A 17,511-nucleotide genomic window follows, 5' to 3' on the forward strand; every position below is an offset into this window, starting at 1 on the left:
AGCTCTCCTCATGCTTTCAACCCGTCTTTAGCCATATTTCCCTTGCCTGTTTTTCACATGTTGTATTTCCCTGCTTCTAGACTTCTGTGTATATCATTTCTTTGGAATACTTTGGTCTCTTCACCTGTCAAAATCCTGCTCATTCTTTGAGGCTCAGTCCAAATGCCTCCACCTCTGTCATCGACCCCTAGCATAAAGCTGCTCTGAAGAAGTGTAGTGCAGTAGTGTCAGAGGTACAAATCCTAGTTTTACTACTTAGGAGGTTTATGTAAAATGAGAATAATACCAAGTGACTTATATACTTTACAGGGCTATGAGGCTTCATTAAGAAGCATATATGGAAACATGTTAAACCATGAAGCATTTTTCAGATACTAGTAGTTACTTCTACCATCATGTAGCACTTAGCTGGCATGAGTAGTAGTTGTTTGTATGCATGTGTTGTCTTCCTGAGAGACCTTGAAGGCCAGGGAACCATGTGTCCTAAACAAATGTTTGTCGAATGAATGATCTAAATGCAGTTGATTGTCTAGGAAATAGGTTTTGTTAACATATTGACCTTTCTTCCCTTTCCTGTCAGCAGTTTTGACATCTCACCGTTTGTAGCACTTTTCATGGCAGGTAGAAGAAACTTGATAGAGCGGAGCAATTGTATGTAGATAGTTTAGCTCTAGAAGGGTTTCTTGGAATATGGATTGCAGGGTGGGGAAGGAAGGGAGGGAGGAATCAGAACCATCTAAGGATTTTTCCAGTTCAGAACTACCATCCCCAACAAGGTTCTGACAAATACTTTTAAGAGGCTGTGTGCCCATAGTAAGCCATAGTTACTGATAGGAATGCAGAGTTGATACAGAAAAAGAATACAAAAAATGGAATTCTGGATAGAATTTTATTTTGTGAAGTCTTTTCTGTTTATAAAAGTGTAAGTCTTCATTAAAAATGTTGAAGCCTAGGTTTTGAGCATCTTTTAAAATATATGGTTATAATCCCATCTGCCCTTAATGTTGAAGGTTTCAGAGTACAGAGGCAAAAGATAAGTTTGTTCTTTTATGTCCTGAGCTTCTTGAGGCCACAAATGTTACACTCTGAATGTTAACAACTTTTGCAAATAATTATGAGAATACAGATTATGGGACAATATTGTTTACCTTGCTTCTCTACATTCTTCCAGCTCCCTTCCTCCCTCCCCCCTTTCCTGTAGATTTTCTGTCTCTTGTCATAGAGATTATACAGAGATGAGTTTTTCTCTCAAATCATAACTTTTTTTTTAGCACACATAGGTTTTTGTTTCTTAGATTTTTTTTTAAGTTTATTTATTGGAGGGGGGAAGGAGCGGGGGAGGGGCAGAGAATGGGGGGGGGAGAGAATCCCAAGAAGGCTCCGTTCTGTTGGCCTGGAGCCTGATGTGGGGCTCGATCCCACAAACTGAGATCATGGCCTGAGCTGAAATCAAGAGTGGAACACTTAACCAACTGAGCACGCAGGCACCTCTGGTTTCTATTTTTTAAATGCAGGTGATACTTTAGCCTCCTAACCAAAAAGAAATTATTGTGGGAGAATAGTCATTTAGAGTAACATGTCTCACATCAGCCTTGCATCAAAGCTGTGCACATAAACATTGTCATGATAGAATATCTGTTTTTGTATAGGAGTTGGCAGACTACCAGTTGGCCACCTTGTTTTATAAATAAAGTTTTATTGGAACACAGCCTGTAGCTACTGTCATGAGACAATGGCAGAGTTGAATAGTTAGAACTGCGACCATGTAGCCTACCCAACCTAACATATTTCCTTCTTGGCCCTTTATGGAAAATTTTGCTGACCCCATTTTAGTATACTTTTTTCTTCTTTGGCCCTCAGAAAACTGAATTTAAATGCCTTTTTCATTCAGATAATTACTTTTTAAATAAAAATATTTGTATAAATACTAGATTGAAGGATATACTTATAGGCATTGAAATTTTATGTTTTACTCTTGTGTTGAATACTTCATCTTAACTCTGTCCTCTCAGTAAGCATATACATTTGTAAAAAAACTTGTTGTTGTCTAAGTGTAGTTGACACATAATGTTACATTAGTTTCAGGTGTATAATATAATGATTCTTGATAATTTTATACATTATGCTTTGCTCACTACAAGTGTTACCATCTGTCCCCATACAGCACTATTACAATAGCATTGCATATATTCCCTGTGCTGTACATACCTTTTATTCCTGTAACTTACTCTATATCTGGAAGACTGTATTTCCCATTCCCTTTCCCCCAATTTGCCAATCCCCCCTCCCCTCTGGTAACCATGAGTTTGTTCTGCATATACATGTTGTTCGAAAAGCCTATTGAGTCCATATTTTATTGAATTCTGGCTAAAACAAAAAAACTCAATTTATGGAGTTATGGTATGGATAATGCTATGTTCCAATTTTGTGAAAGTTAACTACATAAATGTTGTAATCGAGGTATGTCTTGATATTTAGCTACGTTAATAAATTTTAAAAAACTGTATTAAAGTACATGTTTTGGATTAGAGCAAGGAAGGACCAGCCAGCATGTACAACTTCATTTGACCATTTCATTCTTTTCTAGAGAGGCTGTTAGTGACTTGTTCCTGAACAAACTTAATGTTTAAGTTTATATTTTGGATGTAGAGGGATAGGAATTAGATAAAAGAAACAAGGAGATACAGAGTCTGCTCAAGAAGGTAGTACTGTAGCTGACAGATTGTTTTGAGCTCTAACTTAAAACCTGTTTAAGGTGCATTCTCATTTATGTGAAAATGTTCTCTAAAAAAGGCTTTTTCATTTAGAGGAACCAAGGTCTTGATTTGATTGTCCTTGTTCTTGTCTCTATGTTCCCCAAAGGGTGAGTATGTATTTGTGAATGGGGAAGATTTATATAGGGTCAACTCTTTTTTTTTTTTTTTTAATGCAGAGAATTGGCATGAAGAATATCATATAATGTGATATTTTTGCTTCAGATTTTTTGTTTTGCCCCATAAAATAATGGAGAGTTTTTCTTAGTCTGTCAGTACAAAACATTAAAATGTGTGTGTTTATTTTTTTTTAATTTTTTTTTTTTAACGTTTATTTATTTTTGAGACAGAGCATGAACGGGGGAGGGGCAGAGAGAGAGGGAGACACAGAATCGGAAGCAGGCTCCAGGCTCTAGGCCATCAGCCCAGAGCCCGATGCGGGGCTCGAACTCACGGACCGTGAGATCGTGACCTGAGCCAACGGCGGATGCTTAACCGACTGAGCCACCCAGGCGCCCCTAAAATGTGTGTGTTTAAATGGTAAGGCATTCTGAGAAAGTTAGTGTATGTGTGCAGAGTAAAAATACAGTTGTTTTTTTTTTTTAAGATGAATCATAGTCTATTGTGCAACTAATGTTTGCACATATTTTTTTTTGAAAGACTCACTAGAGGCAGTTTGGTCAAGGATTTGACATGATGTGACACAGGATGGTTTGCTTTGAGCATCCCCTGTTGGGTGAAAATTTTCCAACTTCAGTCAGCTAATGGTATAGCCATTAGAGATTTGTTTTGGGTGTGTACATAGATAAAAAAGATCTTGAATGTAAACGTGCTACACAAAAGCCAGAACGCCTGGGTGGTTCAGTTGGTTAAGCATCTAACTCTTGATTTTGGCTCAGATCGTGATTTCATGGTGTTCCTGAGAGTGATCCCTTCATGGGGCTCCCTGCATGGGGCTCGTGCTGACAGCACAAAGCCTGCTTGGGATTCTTTCTCTTCTCTCTCCCTCCCTCCACTCATGCTCACTCATGCTTGAATCTCATAAAGAAACTCTTATTGGCTTCCTCTCTCTCTCTCTCTCTCTCTCTCTCTCTCTCTCTCTCTCTCTCTCAAAATAAGTAAATAAAAAAGCATTCCACACAAAAGGAAATAGTGACATTTAAGAAACTGGCTGTGAGGATATAGCTGGCTGGCTACCAAAGAGTCTCATCTTTTCCTTGATGTAAAGTTTTAAAATGATAATATATAGAACTACTAATCTAAGCAAATATATTTATACTAATTTAACAAATATTGCCAAAGCTCTAATTCTCTACCTTTTGATTCCACGATGAAATTAACAGTCTTTAATTTTTTCCCAGAACTGTCTTCCTTCACATGCCTTTATATACAGGGCCCTTTATTTCCGGAAGGGGATGGGACTAAGGAGGCTGATCTTGGGCCTGTGATCCTTAATTCCATTTTGGTTACTTAATTTGTTTCTCTACAGAAATAGTAATGGTAAATATGTGGCCACTTTAATGTCAGTTCCATGATTGGCTTTGAGAGACTTGAGGTAATAGTGTTGGACCAGGGTCTCTAACTACTACCCTTGTGTCTAGAGCAGAGGGCAATCCACTCCCACAGACCTGAGTTCCTTGGGAAAATCATAACATAGGTATAGATGGTAGTAGCACTCCTTGAACATGCCGTTGCCCCCTGCCCAATCCCTATCCACAGAGATTCTTTTTGGACCGTGGCTCATGCTTTTCAAGACCTAATATGGATAATTTTATTTATTACAATCTCCAAATTTATCTTTTGTGTAGACATTTTATGTCTTATAATCAGATAAGAAAAATAGATCTGCGAGGTTCTCCTATCTTACATCTTCAACTGTGGTGTAACTATAAGGGAATTTACGCTTATTTACTATTTGATAGCCCTGAACCTACAAGATTGGTTCTGGGAGAATTTTTATATAAAACAAGATGGATGGCTCAAACATACCTATGATCCTTTCTGCCCTGTAATTCCTTGGGGATATTGTACTACAGTTGACCCTTGAACAACATGAGTTTGAACTGTGTGGATCCAGATATACATGAGGTTTTTTTATAATACTGTAAATATATTTTCTCTTCCTTATGGTTTTCTTTTCTCTAACTTTCTTGATAGAATACAGTATATATTACATATACAAAATATATGTTAATCTACTGTTTACATTACTGGTAAGGCTTCCACTTAAGACTAGGCTATTAGTAGTTAAGTTTTGGGAGAGTCAGAAGTTAATATGTAGATTTTGACTGTGTGGGGGGTTGTTGCTCCAACCTCTCACATTGTTTAAGGGTCAACTCTAATTCCTTTTCCTTATTTTAGATGAGATGTGAACAGCAGACTCTGTGCTTCTCCCATTGTGTAGTCAAGATGAGACTGGAAGGTCTATACCAGGCATCTCAACCTGGGAGGTCTTTTTAGGGATTGTAGGCCCTTCATAGATTTCTTGAAACTACAAGTAAAACTGTGTATAAATATACATTTTTCAGGTTAGATTTCCTTTCATCAGATTCTCAAAGAGGTTCATTACCTGTAAAGGTTAATGAAAGGTTCTCTTTCTCTTTCTCTCTCTCCCTTTTTAATGCGGAAGTACTCTCTTGAATCTCATTCAAGAAACTCTTATTGGCCTCCTCTCTGCCAGTCACTGGTTGGGGCTACAAAAATAAGTATTCTTCCTCCGGCATTTTGGCCTCAAGTTTGTGGAGGAGATGGACCCAGAAATGGCTAACTACGGAAGACTGCAATAAGCAGTCCATAGGATGCTGTGGAAGCATCTAACTCCCATGGGGGCTTAGGAAAGACATCGTGGTGTTAAGGTGATCTCCTGGAGTGAATTTGAGACAAGACTTCTCTGAATATGGGAGGAAAAATAAAGAGGAAAAAAAGGCTTTGAGAATAGTGGTAGTATAAAAATAATAGGCTTATAGCATGTAGCTTGTTTGCTGGTTGTGGAGCATATGGTGGATAAGGCTACTTTTCCAAGTCTAGAGCTGAGTCTCTTTACCTGCCATTTTGGCACCTGCTCACTGGCCGAGATGTCAGAAACTGCAGTTTCCATTTAAGAGAGACCTTAATGGTGGGAAATTGGAACAGATTTTAAAAACCATGCTTCACCAAGTACCTCAAACAATTTGTTTAGAGTTTTCAACATTGTAAAACATAACCCAAATAGATTAAAATTTGGTGCTTATTGTTTTGTTTATTTTTTTTGTAATTTTGATTAACAAACCTTATAAGATTAATCAGCATTTTAGCTGTTAATGGCTTTTATCTTTGAATGTCAGGTTTATTGAGGTAATTAACATATAATAAATGATACCCTTGTTCCGTGTTATGAGTTTTGGCAAATGCATCCAGTCATGTAACTACCACCAAAATCAAGAATTAGAACTTTTCCATCATCCCCAGAAGGTCCATTGTGCCACTTTAAAATATGTTTCTTCTTAAACCCTTGCAGGGCTCTGGTTCCCACTTTACCTTTTCCCTTAAAATACACAGGCTGAACAAATACGTATCTTTCTAAAATATTATTTTTTCCTTCATCCAGACTTCTCTCAAGGAAGAGGTGGGCCTCGCTCCACCCTCAGCTAGCCTTTCTCTTAGCCTTTATCCACCCACTCACACCTGCGGTCTAATCTTCTATAAAGATTTCTTTTTATAGCCTCTGGCCTTTTCCCCCTTCCCCACCTTCATTCTTCCAGGGCTACTTCAACGATGTGAATTACATAATGAAGTGTACTCTATACTTCTTTAATCACTGGCTATTTAGTACTGCAGAGTTTAAAGCTAATACACAGCATAAACAGAATGACGTCAAGAGGCTTCAGTTTCATTTTTTAGGGAATTTGGGATTATCACGGTTATTTTGAAAGAGTTTTTGTCCACATACTATAGGAGGGTTGGCTTATAGGGAATATACAAGTTTGATTTTAGTAATGAGCAGTTCGGTCACATAAGCAGGTCAGGTTGGATTTTGGACCTCTTAGCTCTTCTGTTAGAACTTTTTTCCAACTCCAGCTTTTTCCCAACTCCTTTTCAACAAAGGTCATCTACCTTTCTCTCTTCTAATCCATGCTAAAGTGGAAAGTTCTTTGAAAGCTACCACTTTAGCTGATAAGGATATGGGCCAAATGACCCACAAGGTTAACTACTACTTTTATTACTGCAGCCAACTTCTATAAACGAGTGATGAATACATACCTGTTGGTAGTGTTTGAATTTTTCTTTTACTGTCTGTATATATTACTTTTGTTCCCCAAGTTTTTATTTAAACTCCAGTTAGTTAACCTGTAGTGTACTGTTAGTTTCAGGTTTAGAATTTAGTGATTCATCACATACATGCAACACCCAGTGCTCATCAGAAGTGCCCTCTTTAATACCCATGACCCATTTAACCCATCCCACCGCCTATCTCTCCTCCAGTAACCCTCAGTTTTCTGGTTTGCCTCTTTGGGGTTTTTTTTATCCATGTTCATCTGTTTTGTTTCTTAAATTCCATATATGAGTGAAATCATATTGTATTTGTCTTTCTCTGACTTATTTTGCTTAGCACAATACTCTGTAGCTCCACGCACATTGTTGCAAATGGTAAGATTTCATTCTTTTTGATGGCTGAGAATATTCCATTGTAAGTATATACACCACCTCGTTTATTCATCAACGGGCATTTGGACTCTTTCCATAATTTGGCAATTGTTGATAATGCCATAATCATTGGGGTGCATATATCCATTTAAATCAGTATTTTTGTATCCTTTGGGTAAATATCCAGTATGCAATTGCTGGGTTGTAAGGTAGTTCTATTTTTAACCTTTTGAGGAACCTCCATAATATTTTCCAGAGTGGCTGCACTAGGTTGCATTCCCACCAACAGTGCAAAAGGGTTCCCCTTTCTCCACATCCTCCACAACACCTGTTGTTTCCTTTGTTGTTAATTTTAGCCATTCTGACTTGTGTGAGGTGATACTTCATTGTAATTTTGATGATGAGTGGTGTTGAGCATCTCTTCATGTGTGTTAGCCATCTTTATGTCTTCTTTGGAATAATGTCCATTCATGTCTTCTGCTCATTTTTTAACTGAATTATTTGGTTTTTTGGGTGTTGAGTATGATAAGTTCTTAATATATTTTGGATGCTCATGCTTTATCACATGTCATTTACAAGTATCTTCTCTCATTCCAAAGATTGCCTTTTATTTTTGTTGATCACTTCTTTGTGCAGATTTTTATCTTAATGATATCCTGATAGTTTATTTTTGTTTTTGTTTTCCTTGCCTCAGGGAAGGGAATTTGCTAAGACTGAGGAAAGGTGCTACTGCCTGTGTTTTCCTGTATGATTTTGATGGTTTCCTGTCTCACATTTAGGTCTTTCATCCATTTTGAATTTATTTTTGTGTATGATATAAGAAAGTGGCCCAGTTTCATTCTTTTGGATGTTATTGTCCAGTTTCCCCAACACCATTTGTTGAAGAAGACTGTCTTTTTTCCATTGGCTCTTCTTTCCTGCTTTGCTGAAGACTAGTTGACCATATAGTTGTGGGTTCATTTCTGGGTTTTCTACTCTGTTCTATTGATCTATATGTCTGTTTTTGTGCTGGTAACATATTGTCTTGATCCTGACAGCTTTATAATATAACTTGAAGTTTGGAATTGTGATGCCTCCAGCTTTGCCTTTGTTTTTCCAGATTGCTTTGGCTATTTGGGGTCTTTTGTAGTTCCATACAAATTTTAGGATTGTTTGTTCTAGCTGTGTGAAAAATGTTGGTGGTATTTTGATAGGAATTGCATTAAATGTATAGATTGCTTTGGGTAGTATGGACATTTTAACAATATTTGTTTTTTCAATCCATAAATATGGACTGTTTTTCCATTTCTTTGTGCCCTCTTCAATTTCTTTCATCAGTGTTTTATAGTTTTCATAGTGCAGGTTTTTTACCTCTTTTGTTAGGTTTATTCATAGGTATCTTGTGATTTTTGGTGCAATTGTATCTTGATTTCTCTTTCTGCTGCTTCATTTTGGGTGTATAGAAATGCAACAGATTCTATACATTGATTTTTGCATCCTGAAACTTTACTGAATTCCTGTATTGGTTCTGGCAAGTTTTTGGTGAAGTCTTTGGGTTTTCTGCCTAGAGTATCATGTCATCTGCAAATAATGAAAGTTTGGCTTCCTCCTTGCTGATTTGGTTGCTTTTAATTTCTTCTTGTTGTCTGATTGCTGAAGCTAGGATTCCTGGTACTTTGTTAAATAACAGTGGTGATAGTGGACATCCCTGCCTTGTTCCTGACCATAGAGGAAAAGCTCTCAGTTTTTCCTTATTGACAATGGTATGAGCTGTGGGTTTTTTTATATGATCTTTATTATGTTGAGGTATGTTCCCTCTAAAACTACTTCACTGAGGGTTTTTATCATGAATGGATGTTGTACTTTGTCAAATGCTTTATCTGGATCCATTGAGAGGATCATAGGGTTTTTAACCTTTCTTTTATTAATGTGATGTATCATGTTGATTGATTTATGATATTGATACCCTTGCAGCCCAGGAATAAATCACACTTGATTGTGGTGAATGATTCTTCAACATACTGTTGGATTTGATTTGCTAATATTTGGTTCAGAATTTTTGCATCCATGTTCATCAGGGACACTGGCTTATAGTTCTCTTTTATAGAGGAGTCTTTGGTTTTAGAATCAGGGTAATGCTAGCCTCATAGAATAAGCTTGGAAGTTTTGTTTCCTTTTCTATTTTTTGGAATAGTTTGAGAAGAACAGGTATTAACTCTTCTTTAAATGTTTGATAGAATTCCTCTGTGAAGCCCTCTGGCCCTGGACTTTTATTTGTTGGAAGATTTTGATTACTGATTGCATTTCTTTGCTGGTCATCAGTCTGTTCAAGTTTTCTATTTCTTTCTACTTCATATGTTTCTAGGAATTTATTGATTCTTTCCAGATTGTCCGATTTGTTGATGTATAATTTTTCATAATATTCTCTTATAAATCTTTGTATTTCTGGTGTTGTTTATTATTTCTCCTCTCTCACTTGTGATTTTATTTATATGTGTCCTTTCTATTTTCTTTTTTGTACGTCTGGCTAAGGGATTTATCAATTTTATTCTTTAAAAGAACCAGCTCTTAGTTTCATTGATTTATTCTGTTTTGTAGTTGTTTTTAGTTTCTATATCATTTATTTCTACTCTGTTCTTTAGTCCCTTCTCCTGCTGGCTTTAGGTTTTCCTTTTTCTAGCTCAGTTAGGCCTAGTTGAGGTTGTTAATTTTTTTTTTTAATGTTTATTCATTTTTGAGAGAGAGAGACACAGAGTGTGAGTAGGGAGGGGCAGGGAAAGAGGGAGACACAGAACTCAAAGCAGGCTCTAGGCTCTGTGCCATCAGTGCAAAGTCCGACACAGGGCTCAAATCATGACCTGAGCCGAAGTCGTATGCTAAACCAACTGAGCCACCCAGGCACCCCAGGTTAGGTTGTTTATTTGAGACTTTGTTGCTTCTTGAGGTAGGCCTGTATTGCTGTATTTTTCTCTCTTTTGCCATATCTCAAAGGTTTTGGACCTTTGTTTTCATTGTCATTTGTTTCCATGTATTTTTTTTTAATTTTTTTTTTTTTGTTTATTTTTGACAGAGACAGAGCATGAGCGGGGGAGGGGCAGAGAGAGAGGCAGACACAGAATCTGAAGCAGGCTCCAGGCTCTGAGCTGTCAGCACAAAATCCGACATGGGGCTCGAACTCACAGACGGTGAGATCATGACCTGAGCCGAAGTCAGACGCTCAGCCAACTGAGCCACCCAGGCGCCCCTCCATGTATTTTTTTAAATTTCTTCCATTTCCTAGTTAACCCATTCATTGTTTAGTAGGATGTTCTTTAACCTCCATGTATTTGTGGTCTTTCCAAAAGTTGTTGACTTCAAGCTTCATAGTGTTGTAGTCAGAAAAGATACATGGTATGGTCTCAGTCTTTTCATACTTGTGGAGACCTGATTTGTGACCTAGTATATGATGTGTTCTGGAGAATGCCCCATGTGTACTTGAAAAGAATGTGTATTCTGCTTTAGGATAAAATGTTCTGAATATATCTGTTAAGTCCATCTGGTACAGTGTGTCATTCAAAGCCATTGGTTCCGGTGTGCCCAGGTGGCCCAGTCAGTTAAGTGTCTGACATCAGCTCAGGCCGTGATCTCGCAGTTTGTGGGTTTGAGCCCCGCATCGGGCTCTGTGCTGACAGCTCAGAGCCTGGAGTCTGCTTCAGATTCTCTCTCTCTCTCTCTCTCTCTCTCTCTCTCTCTCTGTGCCCCTTGCCCACTCATGCACATGCTCACTCTCTCTCTCTCTCTGTCTCTGTGCCCCTTGCCCACTCATGCGCGTGCGCGCTCTCTCTCTCTCTCTCTCTCTCAAAAATAAACATTGTGGGGGCAGGGAAGCCATTGGTTCCTTGTTGTTTTTCTTTTTAGCTTATCTGTGCATTGATGTATATGGGATGTTAAAGTCCCCTACTATTATTGTATTATCAATGAGTTCCTTTATGTTTGTTATTAATTGTGTTATATATTTGGGTGCTGTTAACTTGGGGGCATAAATATTTACAATTGCTAAATCTTCTTGCAGGATAGGTCTCTTTATTATGATATAGTGCCCTTCTTCATCTTTTGTTACAGTCTTTGTTTTAAAATCTAGTTTGTCTGATATAAGTATGGCTACTCTGGCTTTCTTTCAACCTTCATTTGCATGATAAATGTTTCTCCATCCCCTTATTTATTTATTTTATTTTTTATTTTAGTGAGAGAGTGCACATGAGCAGGGGAGAGGGTCAGAGGGAGAGAGAGAATCTTAAACAGGCTCCATGCTCAGCGTGGAGCCCAATGCAGGGCTTGATTCCACAACCCTGGGATCACGACCTGAGCTGAAATCAAGAGTTGGACACTCAACCAACTCAAACAACTGAGCCACCCAGATGCCCCTCCATCCCCTCATTTTCAATCTGTAGGTGTCTTTAGGTCTACAATGAATTTCTTATAGGCAACATATTAATGGGTTTTGTTTTGTTTTTCTTATCCATTCTGACATTCTGTGTCTTTTGATTGTGAGGATTTAGCTCATTTACATTCAGGGTAATTATTGATATATACGTATTTATTGCCATTTTATTACTTATTTTACATTATTTCTGGATATTTTTTCTGTTTGTTTTTAATCTTTGTCACTTTTGGTCTTTCCTTCCCACTCAAAGAGTCTCCTTTAATATTTTATGCAAGGCTGGATTAGTGGTCACAAACTCCTTTAGTTTTTGTTTGTCTGGGAAACTCTTTATCTCCTATTCTGAATGACAGCCTTGCTGGATAGAGTATTCTTGGCTACAGATTTTTCCCATTCAGCACATTGAATATATCATGCCACTCCCTTCTAGCTTGCCAAGTGTCTGTGGAAAGATCTGCTGCTAACTTTATGCTGCTAACTTTCTTGTATCGTAAGTTAGGGACTCCCTTTGTCTTGCTGTTTTTAGCATTTTTTCTTTATCACTGTGTTTTGCAAATTTAACTACAATAAATCTTGGTGTTGTTTGATGGGAGTTCTCTGTGCCTCCTGAATTTGGAGATCTGTTTCCTTTCCCAGAAAAGGGAAGTGTTTGCCTATTACTTCCTCAAATAAACCTTCTGCCCCCTTTTCTCTCTCTTCTTCTTCTGGGAATCCTATGATACGAATATTATTGCATTTGATGGAGTCACTGAGTTTCCTAAGTTAACTCTCATGATCATTTTTCTTTCTCTCTTTTGTTCAGCTTCATTATTTCCTATAATTTTGTCTTCTGTATTACTTATCCATTCTTCTGCTTCTTCCATCCTGTGGTCATTACATCCAGTTTCAAATCTCAGTTATTGCATTTTTCATTTCTCCCTGATTTTTTTTTTGGCTCTTTATCTCTGAAGTAAGGGTCTCCCTGATTTCTTCCATGCTCTTCTCAAGCCCAGCAAGTATCCTTATGATTGTTGCTTTAAATTCTCCATTGGGCATGTTACTTATCTGTTTCAATTAGATCTCTGGCTGTGACCTTATCTTGTTTTTTATTTGGGATGAATTTCTCCATCTTAGCATTTTGTCTAGGTGTCTGTCTTCTTCTGTATGTTAGAAAGTCTTATGTTTCCTGCTTCTGTGAGTATTGGCTTTATGAAGAAGAGGTCATATAATGTCCAGGGTCTGGTGCCTCAGGAAGTGTCTTTGGTGTGTGTTGCATGCACTCTGCTGCTGTGTTTTGGCTGCTCTATCCCTCAGGTCAGTTGTCTACAGAGGCTTTTCTTGTCTGCAGTGGACAGCATTTGAACCTTGGCCAGAGCGTGGCAAGTTTTAACTAGGTATGCTCTGGTCTGCTTGTTAAATGAGACCTGATGCTATTTCCACTAGAACTGAAGCTTTGTGGAGCTCTGGTCAATAGATGTGGTGTGGGTGGGGGGTTTGTGCTGGTCGTCTGGGGAAGGGGCCTGCTTCACTGGTCCTTAGGCATACCTGCCTGAGAAAATCAGTACTGGCAGAGCTCAGGGGGTAGGAACCTAGTGTAAGCAGGTTAGGCAGCCAGTGTTGACACTGTGCTATTAACTGAAGCTGGTGTAAGGGCAGGGAAGGGAGATGGTGCTAGCTTGCTCCTTTGTCTGTGGAGAGGGGAGTCCATGCTTGCTTTCAGGGAAGCCCTCCAAGAAGAGCAAATAATTGAATAATTCCTCCTCATGGATCCTAGGCATTTTGCAGATTGCTGTTTTCACAGTGTCTGTCTCTGGGTTGCTTGCCTGCCTAGAGCATCACTCTGCACTTTGGGATCTACTGTGGCCAAGCCTGTTGACTTTAAAACTCCACACTTTAGGGACCTGGTGTGGCCAGGACCTGTGTTAGTCCTCTGGGAAAGGATCTCGCCGAGCTGGGACTAATGCAGGTGCGACCCAGACAGGCAACCATGCCAGAGTGCAGGAGCGTGGGATTTGGAGCAAAGCAGCCTAAACAGCCAGTGTCTGGGTTAGCCACCCTTGCCAGATGTCTCTGTGCCTATGCTGAAGGGCAGGGGAGGGAAATGGCACTGGCCGTTTCCTTTGTGCCCAGAGAGGCAGTGCTACTTCTCACAGATGCGTTCCAAGAACAGTCAACAGTCTCCCCCCCTGTGAGCTAGGTGATCCTCAGATCATGCAGTCTGCCTGAGTTGCTTGCCTGCCTTTTCTGAAGGAGTAGAGCAGTTCCCTCAGGTCCCTCTATTCCAGCCAAGCCCATAGACCTCCAAAACTCCAGTCTTTGAGTCCTGCTGGTTGCAAAACTCACACAAATCAGCCCCTCTTATTTTCCCAGCCAGTGGCTTTGGGGTAGTGTTCTCCTTGTGCATTTCCCTGTGTGTTGTACTCTCTCTCTCCTTTCTCTGCCACCAGGGCTCCATCATCTCTGCAGCACCCACAGTCTGTTTCCCCCCGCAAACCATGTCTCCATGCTTACTACATTCCTTGATGTGGTCTTTTCTTTCCCTCTAGTTGTGCAGTTTGTTCTATCAGTCCTCAAGTTGATTTCTTGGGTGTTTGGAATGATTGGATAGTTATCTAGCTGTGTTCGAGGGATGAGGCAAGCCTAGGGTCCTCCTGCTATGCCACCATCTTAGCTCCCTCTGCCTATATGTATTCGTTTTGCCTTTTGCAGTTAAAAAATACACAAAAGTCTTGGAACTTCCTAGACTTTTTATAAAAAATTGTAGATTACGGTAACTTTTAGTTGCCTCTTTCTCTTCATAGTTACCTCCTACTTCATGGGATCACTTGCTTTCTGAAACTACCCTGTTTTTGGTTGTTTCTTGTTACTGTCATTTCTTCTTTAGTTTACTGGGTTAAAAGTACACAGTTGTAATGAGAGTATTACAACTTTACATCTCTTACAGCATTTTGGAAGTTGCTGCAGTTTTTAATGGGCGGTCATTAGGTATGAGACTACCTAAGAGGCAAAAGTATCATAAGTAACAAACAATACTATAAGTAGATAAATACATACAAATTGAATTAGTGAGAAGTAATTTATAATACGTGTTTTTAAATAACTTAATTTTAAAAGTTTGATTTATAGAAAAGTTGGAAAGAAACAGTTTTTAACTAGAAACATTATATAGCTATCCAGGCTTGTTTTGTTACCTATATCCTATTTTTAAATTTCCTGCTGAGTCAAAAGAAGCACAAAATAATTGCTGAAAGTGCTGATGGAATTTTTATCCCAAGCTTAAAACGGAAAATAAATAAAAGATAGCTGAGAAGAAACATGGAAATGCCAGAGATCTAGTCTATGACTAGACTAAATATGGAAAATGGTGGAAGTAAACCATTAAACAAAAATATCTATTTATAGGTGGGCTTGTTTAAGATAAGTGTCTTCATTGTACATAGTCCTAAAACCTTCAGGAGATTAGAAAGTTTTCTGCTATTTCAAAAGAGCATGAAACAAACACCAACCCAATAGTTTTTGTTTTTTAATGAGTCAAAGCTTTAAGCATTTTTCATTTTTAAAAAATTCATAAAAACCGGGGCGCCTGGGTGGCACAGTCGGTTAAGCGTCCGACTTCAGCCAGGTCACGATCTCACGGTCGGTGAGTTCGAGCCCCACGTCAGGCTCTGGGCTGATGGCTCAGAACCTAGAGCCTGTTTCCGATTCTGTGTCTCCCTCTCTCTCTGCCCCTCGCCCGTTCATGCTCTGTCTCTCTCTGTCCCAAAAATAAATAAACGTTGCAAAAAAAAAATTAAAAAAAAATTCATAAAAACCTATATATGCAAAGCTCTATATAGTTAATATTTGTTGTCAATGTTGGGGGGGCTTATAAGTAACATGTACTGAATCCTTTGTTTGTAATCTCCTTTAATATTCACAATGGACCTGGAAGACAGGCCACTATTATTTTCATTTTACAAAAGAGGAAACAGAACTTCAGAGTTAGTAACTTGCTTAAGAGGAGGAACCCTGATATGAACCAGGTAGCCAACGACCTGGTTCTTTAGTATACTTTAGTAACAGTGACCTGGTTCTTTAGTATACTTTAGTAACAGTAATGTAGCTCTTCAAGAAATACATAATCTCTAGAGCACAGAAGTCTTTATCTTTAGAGCACAGAATGTGCCGTACTTTATGTGCTTATCAACAAGAGAGATAATAGCAACAATGCAAACATTTATTTGGCACTAATGTGCCAAACATTGTTCTCAGCTCTTTACTTGATTCTCAGATAACTCTGGGAGCCCATTATCTTTGTCTCACAATGGAAGGCTCTGAGAATAAGAAGGATTGAGTTGTCCACACAACTTTATTTAGTTAATGAATAAGTTGACAGAACCAGAATTTAGGTCCAGGTCTGTCTGAGCCCAGACTCTTAACCACTGTGATATGTTACAGAGCAATCACCATTCCTTGAGTAGAACTGTTGAGTAGGCTCCACTCCTTTCCTTGGAGTTAAAATACCTTCATTTCTTTCTGAGGTTCTCCCAGCTACACAGTTAACAAATACTTTTTGAAGAGCTACTGTGTGGTGGGCATTTATCTAGGCACTGGGATATAAGTGAACAAGATAGACAAGGGCCTAACACTCATTGAACTTCATTCTAATGGGAGAGAGAAAACATGAATATCTACATGTAAAGACTAATTTCCCATTGCTCCTTTTCCTGGCCCGGGCTTACCCTTAGCAGTCACATCTCCCTGGCTGAAGTCTTTGTCTGGTTTACCTATAGTCCCTATGTGAGGCTGTGAATGTCTCCTTTACTCATTACTTTTATTATACAAATTTATCAAACGTGTACTATTTTAACTTTTAGGAATGAAAAAATAAAGACAGTCACTTCTTTTAAAGAGCTGACAACTTTGTACAGCTCTTTAACTCCCTTTAGCTGGGAGGGGGGCACTTTTGCTGCCTTGGGCTCTGCCCAACTGCCTTCAGGGCTAAGGGAGTCAACAACACAGGCATGCGTTAACAAACTAGTTTTGAATTTTTGGTTTAGTGGGGAGATGTTTGCACAAAGATGTTTGTAGTACAATGGGATAATGGCTTTGAGGATAGTTCTGAAGACACTTCACTAACCAGTTTCTACCTAATCAACTAGAGAGATTAACTGAGGTTCTCCATTTTCTTTGAATACTTGGGTCTATCCTTTATTTTAAGTTCTTTTCTCACTAGCAGAATAGCTTATTCACTAAAAGTTAATTGTGTTTATTCCCAAACCTGTTCATACCAATTAAATTTGTTGTAAAGGCATAATGTAATTAAATTTTGTGTAAACCAATGAAATGGGTTTAAAGTAGTTACTTAAAATTGAATTGAATGTTTTGGGGAAAAAAGCAATTGTTAAATTGGGTGTGGGTGAGACAAGTATGAAAGATTAAGAAAATTGCATAAATGTAGAACGATCCCTCTGCATGCAGATTGTTTCACGATGACGAAGTTCTTGGTCCACTTTGAAGAACTGAAATTGGAAATCATAGATGATATATTTTTGGTGTGGTTTACATAAGATGAATAACTCTGGTCAACAGATCCATACCATACCTAAGGAAAATATCTTTATGAATGAATGTACATTTTTTGTAAAAAGTTGATAATAGTTTATGTATTTAAAATTTTTTCATAATTCTATGTTTAAACTTATTTTTTAAATTAAAAAAAAGTTTTAAACCTCTCCAGAATGTTTTAAATAAATGGATTTCAGGTATTTGTACCAA

General features: G+C 38.3%; 1 protein-coding gene across 2 annotated transcripts in view; it reads left to right on the forward strand.

Moving 5' to 3' along the window:
• The window catches only part of UGP2 (UDP-glucose pyrophosphorylase 2), a 64,632-nt gene that overhangs the window by 18,445 nt on the left and 28,676 nt on the right, over positions 1-17,511 (forward strand). The window lies entirely within an intron of this gene.

The sequence above is a fragment of the Lynx rufus genome, unplaced genomic scaffold, assembly GCF_022079265.1.
Source record: "Lynx rufus isolate CCGP_SWC_20201006 ecotype Redwood Valley unplaced genomic scaffold, mLynRuf1.p SCAF_8, whole genome shotgun sequence".
Classification (NCBI taxonomy): Eukaryota; Metazoa; Chordata; class Mammalia; order Carnivora; family Felidae; genus Lynx; species Lynx rufus.